The sequence below is a fragment of the Mustela lutreola genome, chromosome 1, assembly GCF_030435805.1.
Source record: "Mustela lutreola isolate mMusLut2 chromosome 1, mMusLut2.pri, whole genome shotgun sequence".
Classification (NCBI taxonomy): domain Eukaryota; kingdom Metazoa; phylum Chordata; class Mammalia; order Carnivora; family Mustelidae; genus Mustela; species Mustela lutreola.
The window spans coordinates 24,702,242-24,721,904 of record NC_081290.1 but is presented as its reverse complement, the minus strand read 5'-3'; the positions used below and the strand labels follow the sequence as shown (position 1 = coordinate 24,721,904).

General features: G+C 43.1%; 1 pseudogene; it reads right to left on the bottom strand.

Moving 5' to 3' along the window:
• Nucleotides 1-243: 243 nt before the first annotated feature.
• LOC131834002 (etoposide-induced protein 2.4 homolog) lies at nucleotides 244-1,483 on the bottom strand (annotated as a pseudogene).
• Nucleotides 1,484-19,663: the final 18,180 nt, after the last annotated feature.

Sequence of the window (19,663 nt, the reverse complement as noted above, 5' to 3'; positions counted from 1 at the left end):
AGAAAAGAGCTACAGAAAAACCAGGGGTCCATTCAGACTCACCGGTGTTCAAACACACTGGTGTCAGGAAGATTCTGCCTTAAGCACACCAGAGACAACAATCCCAATTCCTCAGAGAGAAGAGAATACACAGAGGGCTCTTGAGAGAGCAGGTTCTGCCTTCCCTGGCAGAGGAGGGGACAAGGGAAAGAGCTCCTACAGCCTCCTTCCAATCTTACCCATTCCCTCTGCATGAAAGGCAGCTCAGCAGCCTGGGGTAGACTTCAGCTTGGCAGGAGACCGATGAGATGAAGGGAATTTTCTGCACAGGCTGAGCTACTCAAGGCGGACTGCTGGTAGACCGTCTTGTGGAAAAGTCTGTTGCTTAAGAAAACTTCCAAGAAGAGGCACAGCTGGAAAAGGTAGGCTTTGCCACTGGTCTTTGTTTCCTTGGTGCTGAGAATGAATAGAGGAAAGAGAATGGAGAAGAGGCAGCCACTGATTATGTACGAGGACTGCATTGCTGCGAGGAAAGCCAAGGACAAGCCAAATCCAAAGTAGTAAGGCCAGTTCCTTTTCTATGTTTGATGACCACTGGTGTGTTTCAATTCTTTTATTGAACCAACAACATTCAAAGCAGTCCAGCGAGTAGAGAAGGGACATATGCAGAAGACTAACCAGCAAGGTGGTCAGGAAGGAGACTCACAGACATCTCCTGGATGGGGAAAAGAGCGGGCAGCAAAAGGTTGAAGAGCGGGTCAGCAATTCTTTTGCTCACACTAGGGAATGAGGGAGGCTTCCTCCCCGATACCTCAAATGCCAGGTCAGCTATGTCTTGAAACCAAATGGTATTTATAGCTTTGCTAAGTGCGAACAGAGGGGACACCCAAAGAGCGCTGAAAATGGACGTAAGGAAGAATTCCCGCCGCGACCAAACATCTCCATGTTGTGAAGGATCACCAATCATTTGGGCCGTCACTGACTGCTGTACGGGAAGAAACACTCCATAAAAAAGAGGAGATGGGGCACCGGGGTGGCTCAGTGGGGGTTAAGTCTCTGCCTTTGGCTCAGGTCATGATCCCAGAGTCCTGGGATAGAGCCCCGCATTGGGCTCTCTGCTCGGCAGGGAGCCTGCTTCCTCCTTTCTCTCTGCCTGCCTCTCTGCCTACTTGTGATCTCTCTCTCTGTCAAATAAATAAATAAAATCTTAAAAAAAAAAAAAAAAGAAAAAGAAAAAAGAAAAAAGAGGAGACTTAACCAGAACGTTGTACCATTCCCAGCACAGCACTGGAAAACTCTACTAACGATACATGGCTCAATTTCTTGCTTCCTTTCTATACTCCGGGCTCTCCTCCGCGCCAGCACCCTGCTTGCCCTCCTTCCATGCTGCTCCTCTCTCTTGCTCTCTCCGAGCATCTTGTTCTAAGATGCTACAAATTCCTCAGATGGAGTCTTTGATTCCCCTGGCAAGATCCTGGAGAAAGGTTTTGACTCTGTCAGCCATCTCTTCACCACCCAAACTACCAACTACACAGAAGAGAGAGAAGAGGCTCAAAAATCTCATCATTAAGGATCCAGCCCCTCACCCACCACAGGCCCACGCGGTTCCCCTTGGACCTTCTGTGACCAGCCGCATTGCGCATGCCCAGGCCGCACCTGGAGAGTTGGGGTGGGGGGCACTGGGCAAAAACAATTCTTTTCATAAAAATTGTAATTATGTTAATACAAGCATGTTTATTATTGTTATTCCTAAATAGATTAATGAAGTATTTTTGAATTTTTCATTTTAGATTTCTGATGTAGCAAATATTCATATCAACGCAAATCAACAAGAGCTCTTTGGGGTCCCCATTTATTTTGAAGAGTGTGAAGGGGCCCTGAAACCAGAAAGTTTGAGAACCACTTCACTAAAGGATTAGAAAAGTGTGGCAATGCTTTTTTTCCTCCCCCCAACACTAGAAACAATGTATAATAAACCCAAATCTTTGTCTTCAGTTCGAATCAGTCAGACAAAGAAGGGCATTTGAAAGGGAAGCAGGAAAAAGACCACACAGAAAAGATAATGATCTGCAAGCCCAGATCGTATCACTCTTGACTCATGAACAATGGTCTCTGGAAAAGCCTGATTTCTAATCGTTCTGGTGGAATTGGGAATGATGCTACATCAGAAAGCATGTTGATGGCCTCCTTCTGCCTGGTCCAGTCCTTCTGCTGGGCATCACTGGTCATCAGACCCAAACCCACTTCCTGTTTTAAAAATTAATAATTATAATACGAGCTCTGTTTGCTGGGGAGCTCTCCCACCTGTGGAGGGGTACAGCAAAGTTGACTCTGTAGATCAAGTGGAAACCGTGTACCTCATCACACAGGGTCATGCTGAGCTCCCAGTTGATACCTTAGTCTGGGGCCAGTGGGGTCTGGACCAGCCAGGGCTTTCTGCTTTCAGCTTGGTGGGTGGGGTGGAGGCTCCCAAACCTCTTTAATCCTCTGCCCATGGGTCCTGTCCCTGGCCCTTCCGAGGCATGCCTCTGTTAGAGAAATGAGCTAAGTGTCCAACTGAGATGTCAGAAAACCCCTCAAGAGACGTAAAAGGGCTCAACAGCCTACATTTTACTGGGCTTTTTGTATTTCACATCTGCTAACAAATGATTTACGTTGACGGTTTGGAAAAACAAAATGAAGGCTTTTTTAGGTATCGTGCGCGTCTGCTCATGGATTAACCAATTCAGGAAATGATTCACAGAATGGGGAATGGACACAGAGTGAGTCATTTGGTGAGCGAAGTAATTAGTTGCTGTATTTGTTTTACCTTCTCAAAAGAGTGTAAGTTAGCTTGTAAAAATACACAATAAGATGTTTGAAATAGAGGAGGTTAAGCAGATTACTTTTCAAATATCCTGAACTCTCAGATTGAATGAAAAGAAAGGAAAAGGAAACCTGGGGGGTTTCTAATGGAGGAAGGTGTTTAGCTCCAATAACCATCACCAGCCCTTCTGTGGGATCCTAAACTCAGACCCAGAAACTTTTGTGAAAATGGAAAAAAGAGTTACCTTATAATAAGGAACATATGCCCATGTGTGACTGTCTAAGATTTCTGTTGAGGTCTTGATAGTACAGTCTTGCAAAAATACCTCCCTAGCCTTGAAATCTTAGTTTTAAATGTAAAAAATAGGGGGGCGTTCTTATCTCAAATAAACGAATAAATGAAGCAATCAAACCCAGGGGTCAGCGAGGTCAGAAAATGAGAGAAAATTGGGAGGAAGTTCAGTGTTTGAGCCATCTGTAGATGGAAGACTACAGTTTCACCTTGAGCTCTCCAGCATCCAGCACGGGGAAATGAATGTGATAAACCAAATATTCCTTGAGGTTCATTAAATAAAAACAGACCATCCTCAAGGCAAGGAGGCAGACTAGGGGGCAAGGAAGTTCAGCTGCTTAACGTGAAGACTTTTTTTGCCCGAACTAAATGAAGAGCCTTTGCGAGGTGATTTTAACAACTTAGTAAATTCAGTAAAATCTGAAAGTAATTATCCAGCCAACTAGTGGTCATCAGATTTGAGTATATGGTTTCCCCCTTACTTTCTCCCTGGTAATATTAGTAGCATTAGTTACCTACATCTAAATGGAATCTGGTGAAAAGGAAAAGCCTCTGAGAAAAGGAATATAAACTACTCAAATGAAAGGTATTATTAGAACTAATATTGGAAACTTGAGAGACAGGAAGATTTGAGTCAAAGTTTGGCCCTGACTTGTTGGCTGTGCCATCCTGGGTGTGTTACAGAACCTCCCTGAGTTTTTGCTTCATCATCTGTAAAATGGAAACTAAAACAGTACCTACTCCATAGGGCTGCTTTGAGGGTTAAATAAAATAATGCACATAAAACATTTAACTGAGTGTCTTGTCTATAATAAGCATTCAATAAACATCAGACCACGATTCAAGGAACTTCTGCTACACAGACTCATTATATCCTCACCATAACCTTGTGGAATAGGAGGGCATTTATCATTACCTTATTCTGTGGATAGACAGAAGTCTAGTTTGCCTAACACAGACAGAACCATTTGGCGAAAAGAAGGGTTACCTCCATGATCTAAATAAATGAGATGCTCTGGAGGCCCTGTGAGTCTATCTATCATTAGATATTTCTTCCTTTGCATTAATCTCTTTCAATGTGAATAATAACTCGTGATTGGCTGCACTTTACGAGTTTATGGTTTTACAGGGGAAGGCAGATATGAGATGTTCACCACACACATAAGACATGACTAGAATGCAGTAACTTGTTTTGCTTTTGTTGTATCCATTTTTATAGTTAACCTCTATTAATGACAAGGACACTGGTTGTTTATTTATGGTGATAACCTACAATTTCTTTTTTAAATAAAGATACTTGAGTTTTAGTGGTGGTTGACTTAAAGAAGAACATTAAGTTTTAAAAATACAGTTGTTGAATGGATATGGCAAGAATCGTGGTGGCTGTGACCATATACCTGCAGTTTGGAAATTGCTACAGGATAGGGTAAAATACATACTTGTGGACCTGTCTCATGCGGCCTTCTCTGCTGTGGCCTCACCTTATGCTCCTAGTGTCATTCTTCAACATTCCTAAAACTCTAGTCACATGGAAGTGCTTGCTCTTTCCTCTTTGGGGGATTGATTTATTTATTTACCTATCCCTCTAGAAGCTAGTTCCGCTCATTGGAATTCTCTTCCCTTCTTCACCTCCTTGAAAACTAAATTTCTTCAATTCCACTCTGGAAAGCCTTTCCAGGTGCCACTTGGGACAGGGCCCCTGAGCCACTTTCAGTATGCTAAGCAGAGTGGAGCTGTCACCCATTCATGCTTCTAATTCAGAGGACCACCTAGAGTATGACACCTTCCAGGGTCTCTGCTATGTGTAAATAAGGTACAGCCTTCATTTGTTAAGTGTGGGTTTTTAAAATATTTATTTCAAGCTTATAATTGTGTTATTCAAGCCTTCTATCTTTTTCAAATTGTGTGCTCTTTATCTACTAGTATATAAAAATCTTCAACTATGATGATGAATTTTTCAATTTCTTTTTATAATTTAACATGTTTGCTTTCTGTGTTTCCATAGCATGTTATTCAGTGCCTACAAGTTCACAATTATGGCACCTTTTTGGTTGGTTATGACCACATCCTGTATTCATCAGTAGCTAGATGTTGAATCAAGGGCAGAATGTGATAAAAAGAAGTACTGTAAAAGAGGTTCAGAGAGGCCTGAACCTCTTTCTCATAAGAGAAAGACAATACATCTAATGGTGGTAAGGTTCTGTCCTCTTTAGAAGTTAGAAGCCAAATGTGAGGCCACCCAGCTTTCCAAGGGTCTAGGGAGGTGTGGAACCAACAAAAAGAAAAAGTATTAGCGCCACAATATATATATATATAAAACAGTAAAACCAAAATTAGTCAATATTTATTATCTTCAGTAACAGTAAAATTTGATATTCATAAATTTTATTATGGATTAAAAACAATCTTTGGGTTAACTTTTCTTACTTTAGCAGCTTCCCAAGGATAATCAATGATTTGCCAAGAAATCACAGCTAATTAATTATAAGTTAAAGAAAAAACTTTATTAAATTATAAATAATGTGATATGCTAAGTTATATTTTAAAATCTTACAAGAAGGATATTGTGCTTAATGTGCATCTTAATATCTTTGACATAAAAGCGGTGAAAAAGTACATGGGACTAAGAAAATCTTAAAATGATTCAAGTTAAGGGGATCTTAGAGCTGTCTTGTAAGAGAGGCATTTAAGTGGGACCCTAAAGAATGAGGAAGTTTTTGACCAAAGCTGTGGCAGAGGAAGAGGGCATTTTGCACAGAGATAATAGTGGAAAGGCCAAAATGCCCACAAAGATTTGGAGGACAGAGAGGAACTCGCTTGGGGTAGAGAGGAGAGGGGCTGCAACCCTCCCACACCAAATGTCCTTGAATGCCTTGGCCGGAGGTTTACAAATCACTTTTTGAAATGTGAGCCACAAAGGACAACTCCAGAGTTCGTAAATGCCTCCCAGGGTCACTACTCACTAGAAGCACGCTCTAAGGTTTCTCTTCCCAAAACGAATTCATTTTCATTTCGGTCTGGGCCATCTGGCTTCCGACAAGGCATACAGTAGAGAGAACTAAAGAGACCAAGAGGCCAAAATATGCAACTGCTCCTTGCTCCCTTGCCTGCCTGGGCTGCCCCCTAACCCGTGTACCTCCATCCATTAACACACAATTAATCCCCTGGCTTTTTCAAAGCCTGGACCTCCCACCTCTCCCTCCCCTTGGCAATTAAATCCCTGCCAGTTAGGAAGCCAGAGAGAACAGGTGTGTTTCACACTCGGTTTCACTTTCCTTCAAGGTGCCAGACGGGCAGCCCCAAAGACCACAGACCTCTTTGTTCATTTAACAGCATCAGTTGGTAGCCAGACAGTCTCGGCCTGTTGGTAGCCTCAGGTGTGACCAGGAAGGGCAGGGAAGCCTCACTGCTTTCGCTAATTCCTCTACTTCAAGGCTTGGCATATTGACAGGGGCCCCACCTGGATAGGTGGCATCCTGAGGACACTGCTCTGCCCTAGGAATCCATTCATTCATTCAGTCATCCAGTCAGTCAGTCGACACCATTCACTGAGCCAGGATGAGCCAGCCACTATGCTACTATGAGAGGGATTCAGTGTGGTTAGGAAGAAACGGTCCTGCCATTTAGGAGATTACTAGTAAGGAGATGCAGACACAGTTTAATATAACACAGGAAGTGTAGCAATAAAGACACTTATTTGAAGTTTATTTATATATCGGTTGAACTTAGGCAAAAATGTATATAATGCTTATTATGCATCAAATGCTGTTCCTAACCCTCAACAAATATTAGCTCATTTAATTCATGCAAAAACACTAGTTGGTGCCTAGGTATTAGCACTATCCTGATTTTACAAATGTGGAAACAGGGTTTTCACAGTTTGGGGAACTTGCCCAAGTTTAAACATCTCATACATCAGGGTCCTGGGATTTAAAGTCAGACAGTTCAGCTCCCAAGCCCATGGTCCTGACCATGCTTCTGTGATGCAGAGAGCCAGAAAAGTGATTCTGAAAGTGGAAATGGCATGCCGGTCGGCAGTAACATAGCAAGGCTAACAGCAGGGCTGTGTGCTAGGGGATTAATGTAGGATGTCTCACTTCGTTCTCCTAATTCTGTGAACTATTGTTTCAACCCATTGAATCAGGAGAGTGAGGCTTGGGCAAGATCAGAAACCTGCCCTTGGTTCAGAGCTACATGGTGATAGAACTGAGCTTTGGATTAGGCAACCCGACTCCAGTCTCCAAAGTCTTGACTGGCGTAGAGGCCTGTGAGAGACACATTTGGGGCGGATGCTTCTTGGCACCCCTTAAATGTCACCAAGGAAGAAAGAGTGTGTCTCTGCTTTCCTGATGCATTGCATTCAGTGAGCTCTAGCCCCAGATCCCCGCTCTGTTCATTCCCCTAAGTGAAAGCACATGCAGGTTCCAAGGATTTCTGGAGTTGAACAGAAAGCAGCTCATGGACATAAATTCTGTGGAGCCCAGACTTCAGGTAGGCCCCTCATATCCCTTAACCCAACCCCAAATGGTCACCATTCACCAAAAGTAAACCAAAGGCCCAATCAAGGCTATCTTGGCTGCTGGAGTAAGTGGGGGGCAGAGATCCAACGTGGCTCTGATTGAGGCTCAGTAGCGTGAGCTCACGGGTGGAGAAGCCTTTTAGCAACCTTCTGTCCTTAAAGGGGCACAGTTTTCTAACCCATACAAAGACACCATGTGTGACCGCCATTTTGCAGAATGCAGACATGTCTTTGATTGTTAAGACCGTGATATGACCAGAAGCTGCTCTAGGGAGTTGAGATAATAAGCCAATGTTTCCTGACAACTTCTCTGGCCTTAGTTGACCTCCTCCCCACAACCAGCTAATCCCAGCTTCATTTTGGGTTTGGGTTTTATTGTTCATCTGGCAGAGGACTAATGCGCAAACAAAGAAGAGTGGCTAAGCTCCGAGAAGGCAGGCTTTGTCGGGAGTCATCCTTGGTAGACATCTGAGGACGCAGCACTGCACCCCTTAGGCATGATAAACTAGGGATTCCTAACTAAAGTGGAAAGGACTGCCAGGAAAAAATATATAGGAGACAAGGGTCTAGCAGTTGCCATCAAGTATCCCTAAGATTCTTTGAGGTTGTGAGCAGAAAAAAAAAAAATCATACAAGCAGCTGAGTGTTGTAGAGGAATGACAGTTCTCAACCCTCTCAGAATCTGTCTCAGAATACCAGAATACCCGAGATGGGGGTGGGGCTTAAAACAATACACATTTATTTTTTACCATCTGGAGGCTGGGCAGTCCACGATCAAGGCACTGGCAGATTCAGTGTCTGGTGAGAGCCTGCTTCATGGCTAATAGAGAGCTGTCTTCTCTGTCTTCTCACATGGCAGAAGGGAACAAGAGAGATCTTTCTAGAACCTCTTTGATAAGAGCACTAATCTCATGCATAAGGGCTTGATATGATCACCACCCAAGGGCCCCACCTCCTAATGACAACATAATGAAGATTAGTCTTCAACATATGAATTTATGAGGAATAGGGGACACACATATTACAGTCTATGAAATACCCAAAGTCTGTATTAATACAAATATCCTGTAACTCCTCCTTTATTATCTTGAAATGAAATATATCGCTAACATAACCACCTGAATACATACTTAAAATCAATATAATATTCTAACTTTAATGTAAAAGAGAGAAATGAAAGAAATTTATAATAAACTAGTATATGTTTCAGTCCACAAATGCTTAGGCACAACACACCAAGATGTCATGAAATCATCAGGTGCTTGTATCTTTACACAGAAGTGCTATGGATACAGGATCACAAATGCTGCCAAATACTCAGCCGAGTTGTGTTTTGGCTAATTGTATACTATGAAGGGTACATTATTGACATGATTTTTGAAAAACGGTAAGCAAATTCACGGTAAAGTTCCCAAAGAGTCGAAATACAATCACCCCTCGCATCACATTATCGTTAATGTTCCTGCAACAATGGGCATATATTGAAGTGAGGCCCAAGTGCTCTGTGTTTCCGTGTCCAACCAACCTAGTTTGAGGAATCATAAGTAGAAAGAGGCTTTTCCACCCACCTGCATGTCCAGAGTGAGATTCTGTGGGACTGCCCTATGCATTGATTGTAGCTTTCCCTCCATCATGATGACAACTAAAGACAGGGCACAAATGTCCTGATCTTTCCTAGGGCGGGTACCATCCTTGCGCTGAAACAGGCTATGGAGTTTCCTGCGGAAACTGAATAAAACTTCCAAGAGACCAATCTGCACATACTCATTTACTCATTCAACAAACATTTACAAAAACTTGTCTTGAGTAAAAGCTATTTATTTAGCAAATATTTACTGAGCGTATGCTAAGAGCTAGGGATTATCGCAGTATGCTAAGGCTGGTTTCCTCTTCTCAAGGTTCTTGTAGCCTAAGATTCAAGATAAGTTCAAATATAACATTGGTACAGGGTATGAAACATAACATTTCGTCTCTGACCCCCACGTCCTCTTTCCCTTCCTGGCACCTAGTTCCTAAAACCCTTGGAATCTCCTGAGTGACAGTGTCTCGTTGCATGCTAATGAAGGGCAGTGGCTAGGGGACAGCCCCAGGGTGGAGGCTGGTCACCAGAACAAATCTGGATCTTTTGGGCTACCCCCAACCTCTGGGGAGGGGAAAAGGGCTGGAGATCGAGTTCAATCACCTATGGCCAATGATTAAATCAGTCATGTTTATGTAATAGAACCTCCATTCAAACTGCGAACAATGAGATTCAGAGAGCTTCTGTCTTGGGGACCACGTGAAGGTGTTAGGTGGGTGGTGCCCCCAGAGAAGGCATGGAAGCTTCATGGCCCCTCCCCACACCTGGCCTCATGCCTCTCTTCCATCTGGTTGTTCCAGGTCGTCTTTTATAACACACGTGCAATCTAGTAAGTGTTCTTCTTGAGTTCTGTGAGCCATTCTAGCAAACCATCAAACCTAAGGAGGAGGTCATGGGACCCTGGCTTCAGTCAGTCAGAAACACAGGTACCTGGACTTGCAGTTGACATTTGAAGCCTTGCGGGACTGAGCCCTTGACCTGCAGGATCTGTGCTCTCCTGGCAGTTAGTGTCAGGTAAGATGTCCGTTAAGTGTCCTGCAAGAATCGGAGAATTGCTTGGTGTGAAAAAACCCACACATCTGGTATCTCAAGGGGTATGTGTAGAGAGGCAGGGAGGAAATAGTAGTTTAATTAAACATTAAAATAATACATTACTCTAAAAATCAAGCCATGGAAAAGCACCAGATAAATTGACAAAGACGTGCTTGATTGATCTTTTTGCTATTGCTCTGTATAAAAAAACTAGAGGTCCTAGCTTCCGAATGCCAGGGTTCCCCCAGTCTCCCACTGTGTCCCAAGGAATGAGATGTGTATATACTCACATATACTCACACTCTGATATGTGTATATACTCACATATCTTTCCTACACTTGACGTCTTCTTCAGCATCGTGTCCGAGGAAGCTAACACCAGAATCTCACGGCTACAAAGTTGTGACCTAGACCCCTGGAGGGGACAGGAAAGCAGAGGCTCAAGAGGAGGAAAATTATTCTGCCTTGCATCTTGGGAGGCTTGGGACGGAAGAGTGGGACAGGAGGGATGTAGACTAATACTGGCAGAAAAGCTTCGGCTCCCCTAAGGAGCCCGTCCGTGTACCTTGGCCACTCCTGGATGGAGCTGACCACTCATCCTGTCACTCAGCTCCTGGAGCACTGCCTGAATCCTTCGCTATGCTTCTTTCATGAGAGCAAATTATACACAGAGCAAATTATGAGGCATTTGGAGGCTCTGGTTTTTTTTTTTTTTTAATTATTATTATTTTAACTGTAGAACCTGGTTGAAACTTGCAAGGTATGCAGCAGATTCAACAGATTTTTGTTGAATAAATAGAAGGAAGGAAAGAAGGAAAGAATGGTTGGGGAGGATGGGAGATGGAGCACTTTTCTCTGTAACCTCTGGGCCTCAGTCCCCTTAGATATCCTAAGGTGGCAAAAAGAGAGATCCTACCAGCAGCAGTCTGAGAATGAATAAAATCAGAGGCCAGAGGAAGGGGGGATAGGACAATTGATGAATGATTGATTATAGATAGATAGATAGATAGATAGATAGCCATTCACTAGCGCCCATTGTTTGAGATCCTCAACATAATCTCTCATTCTGCAATTAGAAGCATTTAAAATGCATTTCTGAATGAAACACACACACACACACACGTTGACCTGATGAGTTTTAGGCAAAGTAAATGATGATAGTAGATTCTTATTCTGGAAGATTTATGGAATAGTCTATCCTATTTGATAGGAGAGGATGCTTCCAGAGAAGAAAATATTGTCCAAAAGGGACCCAGTAGTTCCCCCGCTCCATCCCCGATCCCTACCCACCCCCTCCCCGCAGCTAAACCGCGCCCGGTGTGTCTTCTCTGCACACACGGGTGCTGGCTGCCAGCATGGCCGGTCACGCCGTGCCACCCGAGGGGCCCCTGCTACATGCTCGTCCCTGCGGGCTTCTGCTCCCAGCAGATAATAAACAGTTCACAAGGCATTTTTAAGCAGTTGCTTAAAAAGACGGCGTTGCGTGACCCTGGGAAGGCTGCATAAACCCCAGCATGCAGGAATCTCGAGATAAGCTTTCCATTTTACTGAGCACTGCTCAAGCGCTTCCTAGAATATTGTGTTTGAGCCCTGTAATTAAAGGGGGAAGAGGAGGACGGGCAGAGGTTCCGAGAAGAATTGTGAGGATATTAACGGGTTGGAAACAATAAAGCTTTACAACAAAAAGTTTGGAAGAGCTGGGATTATTCCGACTCAAGGACAGAAGGTCAAGGAGCAGAATAGCAATAATCCTCAAATACATGCATTCGGGTGTCAGGGAACAGGGCTAATTCCTCTCTGATAAAACAACCATCAGGGCCTGGCTGCTCTCTCTGCAGGGACTTATTAGCAAATGAGACAGAATTCAGCAAAATGAAAGAGCCGAGAGGTCAGGCTGCCTGGATTGCCTGAGCGGCCGGGGCCTAGTCGTGTCCCCCTGCAGGGCCAGAGGGACCCAGTGTCCTCAGGAAGCCTGGGAGGGGGTACGATTCTTTCTCGACAGTGTAAACTCCCAATATTATTACTGAAAACCTTAGTGTGAGCCTAAGAAATATTCCCTGCCAGGTTTATTTACCCATGAAACAAACATTTATTATTTTTCCTATTGTAAAAGGAACGCACACTCTTTAAGGAAACCAGTTGCTTCCTAAGTAAAAGCAAATTCAGATCTTCAGAGATGCCCGTGGATGGAGGACTCTGTGTGTGTGTGTGTGTGTGTGTGTGTGTGTGTGTGCCCATGTGTGCGTGACATGTGGAAGAGATACGGAGAGTAGGGAGTGGCTGGGGTAACTCAGACATTAAAATGAGGCTTTACCAAGATCCTGGGATCATCAGGAAACTCGACAACAACACAATCTAGCCAGTTTCCTATCTTCAGCCTGGGCACCCAGGCAGAGCGACCCTCGAAACCGCATCCCACCGCAGCTATCTGGAGTTAGGAAGGCAGCTAGCTCCTCTAACAACATCAAGCCTCCATCCCATGGGGTGGCCTCGGAGGGAGACCCTCAGGATGGGAGTCAGCCAACGTCTACTCGAACACTCCCACCATTTCCCACCGCCATAGAGACCCTGGATGCAATTCTATTTCAGAAGTAGGCAAATATCAAAACCATTGAGGAGTGAGTATAGAAGTGGGGAGCCTTGCCGAGTCTACCATACAAAGCCACTCATAGCTGCATATTTCTTTACATTTATTCAATATTTCTACTTTGTTTTACAATAATCATGCTCTACAACTGTTTTCACCTGTTTTAGTGAAGCTAAACTAATTAAAATGGTACGTATGGTATTAGAACTCTTTTTATAACTATGCGTGTATAGGCATACTTACATTAAAGAGACTAGGGAAGGGGCGCCTGGGTGGCTCAATTAGTTAAATGTCCACGGAAGCTCAGGTCATGATCCAGAGGTCCTGGAGATCCTGGGATCGAGCCCCACGTCAGGTTCCCTGCTCAGTGGGAAGCCTGCTTCTCCTTCTCCCTCTGCCCCTCTGCAGTGCTTGTGCTTGTGCTGTCTCTCAAATAAATAAATAAAACCTTTTAAAAAAAAAAGACTAGGGGAATTCAACCAAAATATAGCTATGGTCATCTATAGATATGGGATTGTAAACTATTTTATTTTTGATGTTATTATGGGTATTCTCCACAATTAATACATTTCCCTTTTAGAAGCGAAGAAGAAAGAAGAGAAATATGTTACAGCACAATTAAATTGAACTCCGTGACCACCACTATTTCTAATGGCTCTTTGGCCAAGGGTGTGGTTGATATTCCATTTCATTATATTCCTCTCCACGTTGCTGAAGTGAGGTTGTCTCAGATAAAAGGGCATAATCTCAATAGCACCATGTCCTTCAGGTAGACCCCCAGAGCTGAAGCTCCCAGTTTAAATGGAACGAATGCAGCCAAACTCCTAGCAAGTTTTTGACAGCCTGCTCTCCCTGCTGACAGGCTCCGGGTCTGATGCGTCCGTCTTTAGCTCTCATATTTATCTCTCTCTTTTTTTATCTCCTGCTGGATTTTGGACTCCCATGCTTTCATTGTCCCCGTCTTCCTGCAGCACTGATCACTGTGCTCTTTCCTGTCCCATTTCTCTTCCCATTTCCCTTGCAGATGCCTTAAGGCAGCCGGTGTTAGGAGTTTTCCATGGGCATGCTTCCTCCCAGCTCCTGCCGATGACATGACACTATTATTAGCTCCCAGACCTCCATTTCCGTCTTCTTGAAATTTAGGACACAAGAAAGCAGTAACAAGCATGCTAAAGTTTCAGGACCGTAGCATCTGCCCTGAGGGGTTGTCACAAACAATAAATGCTTACTCTGCCAACACCATGAATAGCCTTAAAAAAAAAAAAAATGAATAAACCTAAGGTCATTTACACACTTTTGATGATATTTCTTTGATGCCGTGAATATAGCGTATTGTTTTCGCTGCCTATCCAGACAGGCAGCCATGAAAGATGGCGGGTTATTTTTAAGTTTCTCCCTTGCATGTGATTTACGGACTCCTTACACACTATTATATACATTATAGATGTAAAGATTCTACTTCTGGCCTTCACTTACCGCCGGAACACATAAGCCAAACTGTTCCAATAGAAATGTAAGCGTGAGGGCTCTGACTGACACAGATTTCTCACTGCTGAACATTCATGATCTAGGCCAGGGGGTCTCCGGCTGTTTTAGAGTTGTGCTATTGTTCATTTCACGTAATAACAACCATGTTTTGCATTTCCCATCTTTATCTCACAACCTATGTGTGGCTTAATTACTTTCCTCACACTCATGGAGTTTCAGAACTAAAAAAGGAGGGGAAATTCACAAATCACGAAATTAACCATTTTAAAAATGAACAGTCTGGTGGCATTTAGTACATTCACAATATCACGCTATCCCCACCCCAAAACATTTCCATTGCCCAAAAGGAAACCACATACTTATTCATTAGTTATTCTGCCTTATTCCCTCCCCCAAGCTCCTGGCGACTCCCGATCTGCAGGCTGTCGCTATCGATTTGCCTATTTGGGGTACTTGATATAAATGGAATCACATAATGTGTGACCTTTTGAGTCATGCTTCTCTCACTTAATGGAATGTTTTCAAGGCTCATGCGTGTTGTAGTATATATCAGTACTTCTTTCCTTTACCGGCTGAATAATATTCCGTTGCATACACACACCCTTATTTGTTGTTAGGGATGAATACCCCTTGATAGACATTTGAGTTGCTTCCATCTTTCGGCCTTTGCAAATAACGCTTTATGAACATATATGTGTATATATGTGAGTCCCTGTTTTTTTTTTTTTTTTTTTTAAGATTTATCTATTTATTTTAGAGAGAGAGGGGAAGAGTATGAGTGGGGAGAGGAACAAAGGTAGAGAGAGAAAATCTCAAGCGGACTCCCCACAGCATGTGGATGGAGCCCATGATCCCGAGATCATGACCTGAGCGGAAATCTAGTCGTCCGCCTAACTGACAGAACCACCCAGGTGCCCTGTGAGTATCTGTTTTTAATTCTTTTGGCTGTATACCTAGGGATAAATTTGCTGGATCATATGATAGTCTCTGTCTAACCTTTTAAGGGACTGCCAAGCTGTTGTCCTCTTTACATTCCTACCAGCAAATGTACAACAGTTTCAATTTCTCCACATTCTCACTAACTCTTGCTTTCCTTTTAAAAGTTATTGTTATAACCATCCTAGTAGGCGTGAAGTGGTATCCCATTGTGGTTTTGATTTGCATTTCCTTAATGGTCAGTCATATTTAGTATCTTTTTGTGTGCTTATTGGCTAACTGTGTATCTTCTTTGGAGAAATGGCTGTCCAAGTTTTTCACCCATTCTTGAAGTGGATGGTTTGTTTATTTGTTGTTGAATTCTAATAGCTTTTTACATATTCTGGATACTAAACTTTTACCAAATGTGGATTTGTAAACACTGCCTTCCATTCTGTGTCCTTCCACTCTCTTGATAATATCCTTCAATGAACAAAAGTTATTAATTTTAATGAAGTCCGTCTATTCTGTTGTTGCTTGTACTTTTGGTGACATACCTCAAAAACCCTTGCAAATCCAAGGTCATGAACACTTATTCTTATGCTTTCTTCTTCTTCTTTTTTTTTTTTTTTAAAGATGTTATTTATTTATTTGACAGACAGATCACAAGTAGGCAGAGAGGCAGGGAGAGAGAGAGGAGGAAGCAGGCTCCCTGCTGAACAGAGAGCCCAGTGCGGGGCTCGATCCCAGGACCCTGGAATCGTGACCTGAGCTGAAGGCAGAGGCTTTAACCCACTGAGCCACCCAGGTGCCCCTCTTATGCTTTCTTCTAAGAGTTTTGCGGTTTTACCTCTTATATTTAGATGACTAATCCATTTTGAGCAAGCTTGTTTTTAAGTAGTCTCTACAGGCAATGTAGGGCTCAAACCCACAGCCCTAAGAGCAAGAGTTGTGTTCTCCACCAACTGAGCCAGCCAGGTAGCCCATTTTGAGTAAACTCTCATATGCAGTGTCAGGTAGGCACCCCAACTTCATTCTTTTTCATATCAAGACTCTTATAAGTCACTTGATCCAAATACCTCGTTTTACAAATAAGAAAATAGGCTTGGAGAGGTAAAGGGACAAAGCAAGTTTGTGACTAGGGCTCCCAAAGCTTGACCCCAGTCACCACATCACACTGACTCTTTAAGTGCTTTTACTCTTTGTTTTTACTCTCTTTACTGCTTTTTCTGCCCTGGGCCAGAGGCCCTTGCCAGGTTCACAGAACAAAGAATAGTGATCATGGGATCTTTGGAGCAATTTCCCCAGTTAGAGTTCCCGAGCATGAAAATGTACAACGATTCTAAAGGTAATCTTATAAAGGGAATGTTCAGACCAGCACATCAACCAGTCTAAATGTTATTTTTCAAAGGTGTCATATGTGAATCAACTTTTAATGTTGTATATTCCTGAATAAAATGTTAAATAGCTTATCTTTTCTGTACTTAATCGTGAACAAATGTGAATTATATTGCCCCAAATAAAGTTCTCATGCAGATTTGAATACGTGCAACTAAGTAAAAGCTATTAGAGAAAATACAGATTCTTTTGACAAGGGAAGACCCCTAGAACCTTACACAAGTCCTTTACTCTGAGAAGACATCTCTTGAGCCCCAGTTATGATCCTCTTGGCCCACTTTTTATTCCAGTCATTGTTGAGGTAGCCTGCTTCCCAAGCGTGTAACCTGACAGCACTTTGTCTCGACCGTGCTGGGCACACCTGCTTTCTTTCCTGAGACATTGCTGATAGTGGTACAGGAGGACTGCAGACATCTCCTTTGTATTCCAGAAGCACAAATCTGGAAGTGCAAGAGAATTAAAACCCCAAGGGACAACCACTGACCAAAGCAGTCAGTGTTGGGGAGGGGTGTAGAGCCAAGAGACAAATGCTGTTCTTTTCTATCCCTTGAGTGAACACATCTGAAGCACAGTCTCTGTGGCTCTTCAGAGGGTCCTGGTGGAACTCAGGTGCACTGCCCACAGTGATGACCAGCTCAATAACACATCTTTGTGTTGTCTTTCCTCTCACTGTGGCATCATTTTTCCAGTCTCCCACTCCTATTTCCTGAGATCATTTCCCAAAACAAACTCTCTGCATGAGAGCCCTTGTCTCAAACCAGTCTTTCTTTCTTCCACTTTTATTTATTTATTTGAGAGAGAGAGAGAGAGATAGCTAGAGAGAGCATGAGTGGAGAAGAGAAGGAGAAGCAGGCTCCCTGTGAGCAGGAAGCCCAACACGGGGCTCGATCAAAGGACTCTGGGATCATGACCTGAGCTCAAGCAGATGCTTAACCAACTGAGCCACCCAGGTGCCCCCAGGCTTTACTTTCTGAAGGAAATCTGGGATCAGACAATCCTTAAGATAGGCACTGTCATTATCCCCATTTTACAGATGAGAAACAAAGTTAGAGAGTTTAGAAAACTTCTCTTGGGTATATCGCTGGTACATGACAAAGGGGAGAAGGATACCCATCTGATTTTAGAGCCCAAATGACTAACGTTACACTCTACATTCTCCAATTTGGGCTGATATATATTCCCCTCCCATTGTCTCACTACCCCGGAGCCAAGACTCTGCAAACTCATCTCGAGTTCAAAGCCTTGTCTTTATGTCCAGCCCCCCCAGCCTCTTCTACCTTCTGCAGGAGATAATTCCCAGCTTCAGCAGAATTAACCTCAAATGCTTCCTGTAACATTACTAAAGGCTGACATACACCAAGCTCTTCCTATGTGTCAAGCACTTCCTGCTTGCTAAGTCTCTGTTCTAAGTATTTTACTCCTATCCGCTCACTTAATTCTCACTACAACCCTGTGAAGGAGGCACTGTGTTATCCCGTCTTACCAGTGAGGAAGCCAAGACACATGCAAGATAACTTTGCCAAGATACATACTTTAAAGAGATGGAGCCAGTCTTATGAGGTCAGTGGCCTGCATCTATAGCTAGAACTCTCAGCTACTGCCTCCAGGAAAATGCAGATGAGTGAAGCCAGCTGACTCCCATAGAAGAGGGGACGGTGGGGACTGTAGCAAACTGGGGAGCACCTACTACTGAGCATGCAGGTAGGGGTGAGGGGCAATAAAGAACTCAGCTACACTTGACGGTTGCCTAGAGGGAATTCCTGTCTTCTGATTTTGCAAGGAATCCCCAGATATAGATTTTATATAAAGTCTTCTCATTTAAGACTGTTGCCTAATTCATCTTTAAATTACTCTATGTGAGGCACCTAGGTGACTCGGTCTCTTCTCCCTTCAGCTCAGGTCATGATCTCAAGGTCCTGAGATTGAGCCCTGTATGGGGTGCCCTGCTCAGCAGGGAGTCTGCTTCTCCCTCTCTCCCTCCACCCTCCCTGCCCTCCCCTCATGAGTTCTCTCTGTCTCTCATAAATAAATAAAATCTTTAAAAAATAATAAGCAAATATGGGGTGCCTGGGTGGCTCAGTGGGTTAAAGCCTCTGCCTTCGGCTCAGGTCATGATCCCAGGGTCCTGGGATCAAGCTCCATATCGGGCTCTCTGCTTAGCAGGGAGCCTGCTTCCCCCTCCTTCTCTCTGCCTACTTGTGATCTCTGTCAAATAAATAAAATCTTTAAAAAAATAATAAACAAATAAAAAAAATTATTCTGTGCAAGCCAAACCAAATAGGTATATTGATCAGACGGAGCCGCTGGATACCAGTTTGTGAACTCTGCTTAGCTATTTGGAATTTAGTACTTTGGGCTCCATCTTTTCACAAAATTGTCATTGTCAGTATCATTATCACGAAGGACTGGCACTGGAGTATCTAACTCTGGGAAAAGATAAGATTAGTCAAGAAGAGTGATCTGGTGGGATCACTTTAATTGTCTTATAGCACCTGGAGCAATTGCTTCTAATATAAGCAGCCGACTGGATATCACATTTTGATGGAATATTTGGTCACGGAGATTGATGGTAGCTTATGAACCCATAAGTTCTTAGTAATAATGGAAGAAAGATGAAATATTCCACAGTAGTCATAAATCTAGACTTTACGTTGTATAACTGGACCGAACGTTGTATATTTTATGATATGATATTTCATTCTGATTGAAAACAGTAATACATAATGTTCGTTCATTCATTAGAAACTATGAAAAATACTGGGGGCACCTGGCTGGCTCAAGTTGGTAGAGCATGCACCTCTGGATCCCTTGAGGTTGCGAGTTCAAGCCCTGTGTTGGGTGTAGGTCTTACTTTGAAAAAATAAATAAAGATATTTTTTTAAAAGGCTAGAAAGAAAACGTGAAAAAAATGTTAAGAACATGATAATCATAATCCTCCTGCTCAGAAAGAATATCAACATTTGAATATGTTTTCTACCAGTCTTTTTCTCTAGACATTAGAGTAGTATTTACAGATAGGTCGCAAAGGAATTTAAAGTTTTTAAAGAATTTGATTACAGTATGCTATAG